Source organism: Coenobita brevimanus, chromosome 49, assembly GCF_032717465.1.
Source record: "Coenobita brevimanus isolate Jiangsu-jjx chromosome 49, ASM3271746v2, whole genome shotgun sequence".
NCBI classification, from domain to species: Eukaryota; Metazoa; Arthropoda; class Malacostraca; order Decapoda; family Coenobitidae; genus Coenobita; species Coenobita brevimanus.
Genome location: NC_137002.1, coordinates 21,064,092 through 21,067,919, shown reverse-complemented (window position 1 = coordinate 21,067,919; position 3,828 = coordinate 21,064,092). Strand labels below are relative to the sequence as shown.

At 41.2% G+C, this 3,828-nt stretch overlaps 1 non-coding gene across 1 annotated transcript; it reads left to right on the top strand.

Annotated features, from left to right (window-relative positions):
• The first annotated feature begins 3,188 nt into the window (after positions 1 to 3,188).
• LOC145399577 (5S ribosomal RNA) lies at positions 3,189 to 3,307 on the top strand. Its single transcript, XR_013897328.1, has one exon. It is a non-coding gene; the product is annotated as a 5S ribosomal RNA (ribosomal RNA).
• The last annotated feature ends 521 nt before the right edge of the window (positions 3,308 to 3,828 follow it).

Below are 3,828 nucleotides of genomic sequence, written 5' to 3'. Positions count from 1 at the left end.
GAGGCTGGCCACTCTCATCTTAAATGTCAGGACCAACTTGCCTAGCCCCGGGCTCCTACGCTCCTCATGGGACAACGTGGGATTGGATGATGGATGGATGGATGATTTCTTCTCCTCCTCTTTTTTCTTCTTCTTCCTCATCTCCTTCTCAGTCTCATTATCTTCACCACCATCATCTCCATCACTATCTCAACCATTATAACTTTCCTCCTCCTCCTCCTCTTCCTCCTCCCTACCCCAACCCTCCATCAACACACTGCATGAAGCTGTCTGGGAGGGGTCAGTCCAGCGTTCAGAGGCGGAATGTCTCTTCCTTCATCACCATCATCATCATCGTCATCTTTACATCATCATCATCATCATCAACTTTATTCTCGTCATCGTCATCATCATCATCATCATTATCATCATCATCAACTTTATTCTCGTCATCGTCATCATCATCATCATCATTATCATCACTACCACCATCATCATCATCGTTATCATTATCATCAATATCATCACATCAGCATCATCATCATCGCATCATCATCATCATCTATATCATCATCATCATCATTACCATCATCATCATCATCATCATCATCATCATCATTACCATCATCATCATCATTACCATCATCATCATCATATCATCATCATCATCATCATCATCATCATAATCATCACCATCATCATTATCATTATCATCACGATCATTACCATCACACCGCCACTCCCACCACCATCATTATTATTATCATCAGTAGCATCAGCATCACCATCATTATGATCATCGTCATGATCATCATCATTATCATCATGATCATCATCATCAGCAGCAGCATCATTATCACCATCATTTTCATCATAATTATCATCATTATCATCATCATCATCATCATCACATTGTCATCATCAACATCAACATCACCACATCTTCATCCCCACCACCATCATGATCATTTTTGTCATCATCAGTATCAGCAACATCAGCATCATTTTCATCATAATCATCATCAGCATCACAATTATCACCATTTGCATAATAATAATAATAATAATAATAATAATGAGAACAGTAATACTAATAATCATCATCGTTATCATTATCATCATAAACACCACCACTGCCACCACCATCATCATCATGATCATCATCATCATCAGCAGCAGCAGCATTGTAGGATGGGTCTGTGCCAAGTTACAGTAGTTGGGCTTACAGGACGATAGACGCAATCAGGAACTCAAGTTGTAAAACAGCTCCACCGACGACAGGTTATTATATTAGAAGAGGTTCGTTCTAACCTCTATGAGTCTAGTTGCTTTCTGCCTCTCACTAATATCGTTGAGAGGCAGGTAAAGGTGGAAATTACGTTTATCGGTGCCATCACGTGACGCTGAGTGAACGAATTCTCTGATCTGTACACATAAACCATTCTTCTCAGAGTTCTCTTCTTTGCTCTGCACTTTTGCAATAAGAAACTGTTAGCGGCAGACAGCACATTCAAGCCAGTGGCTAGATCATCATAACACACTGGCAGCACAAGTATAGCACCAAACATCAGCTACATTATCACACCCCATGGATACAACTCTTGCCTTAACTGCCTCAGTCTGGATGAACGAGGATTAAAGGCGATCGTTCGACTCCAAGCTCAGGGAAATAGTTTGGCTGAAGCGAGAAAGAAGTGATAAGATATGATAATTTGTTTTACCTTCCTGTGCTGATTCTTCAGTAGCCCAGACTCTTCTGAAACACGAACCAGGTGGATCCCAACAGAAGCTGTCCTTCTCTGACAGTCCACCATTCTTCTGTGACAGATAGGGAGGGAGCTTAGAGACAATTGTATTACTTGACAGCGGAGACGCCCGGATGTAAGGGTCTCTCTCTCTCTCTCTCTCTCTCTCTCTCCCTCTCTCCCTCTCTTTCTCGCCATTTTAGCGTCTTACTCAATTTAGACATGAAAACTTAAATTAATGGTGTCCTTGGTGCTATTTCTTTACACCTGACCATTTTCTATGAAAAACCATTATTATCTAGGTAATGTTCTGACATTTCCTCCAAAAGTGGTAAAACTGAGGAGAGAACGACATCTTTTAGACCTAACCTAACACAGTTATCAATGGCAGGAAATTAGAGAACGTACCCACACCACACCAAACCAATGTAACTGAGAAATCAATATGTACTGTAGTCCTAACTTTAACATCTTCCTAACTTAAGTCTGGTATTAATCGTAGTAAGTGATGGTAGCCATGACCTAACCTTGTCATCCATAGGACCTAACCTTGGCATCCATAAGATCTATCCTTGTTATCCATAAGACCTAACCTTGGCATCCATAAGACCTAACCTTGGCATCCATAGGACCTAACCTTGGCATCCATCGGTCTGAGCCGTTGCACCATATGAACCAAATCTAGGCATCAGTTGGACCTACCCTTGGCATCATGTGGATCTAACCTTAATGCCTTTTGGAACTATACTTCATAACCTCTGATCATGATCTAGGGAAACATATTTTCCCAATTACTTCATACGGTGACTTTCTAAGAATGCTGAAAGATAGTTGACCTCACAACAAAAATAAAATAGCAGATAAGGATAATAGAAAAAGAGTTCAAGCTGTTCACTCCAATGACGTAATTTTTTCACTCTTCACAGTACGATTGTGTTCACCTTAGAAGAGACCAGCGTTTACACAATGAAATAACCTTGGGCCACCACTGGTACTCAAACCACGGTGCGTAGGCAACATCACATTCGGTCTCATGATCTCTACCACCAGGCCATCAGGCGCCTCGGAGGTAATACGTCCTTTGATAACACACGAAGGAGATATCTCGGTATGGGGGTGGCGATGATTTAATTTAAAACATTCTGTCAGCAGAACAGGAAGAGGGTAAAAGCTTGTCGTTGTTGTATGGGTTACCTGCAGTCCCATGATATGCACAAGGTTGAAAGGCGTCATTGTAGTGTTAGTATTAACCACTTATGTCATGACTTTTTTTTTTTTTTTTTTTTTTTTTTTTTTACTGAGGTTACTGAAAGATAATGATGTGTTGTTGGAAAAGGACCTCCAATAGTGAAGGTGTTAGTTAAAGCTGCATCAAACTCTTTCCGTTGAAAAAGTCTGTCATGCTGGATAAAATCGTCTGGGGTAGGAATATGAAAATTAAATGGCGTCACTGAATAAAAGGGGATTAACGACCATACCACGTTGAGTACACCGCTTCCCGTCCGATCAGCGAAGTTAAGCAACGTTGGGTCTGCTTAGTATTTGGATGGGTGACCGCCTGGGAACACCAGATGCTGTTGGCAACCCTACGTGTCAAGTGGGGTTGGTGGAAGATTAGTGCCCCTCCCTGTAAAACAATTAACTCTAAGCCCTTGGCCACCCCGTGTGGGATACATGGCGTCTGGCAATGAATGAAAATAAATGAAGGATGCCATAAGAGGCCTCTTTAGCAAGAGATAAAAAAGTAAAACACTTAGAAAACAAGGAATCCTTGGCAGTGAGCCAAGATAAGCACGAAGATGAGTATTTCGATTTACCTCTGAAACTGATTAACTTCTACAATCAGGTGCTACTGTCCAGCTTCATAGCTCAATCTATTAGTCAGAGGCTTAAGGAACGCTGTGTCGAGCCTTTCCTGTTTGAAAATTCTCTCTAAACGAGTGATGTTGTCTGGAGATGGCACTAAAGAAATGGAATAAAGACAGTGGCGAAGCGAGAGATATAAAGTTATACTGCTTTCCATAGATTTTCCCCCCCAAAGTTACTTCAGACACGAGAGAATAACATTTTTGAAGGCCTTGACCTTGCTTGAACGTTTACTTTT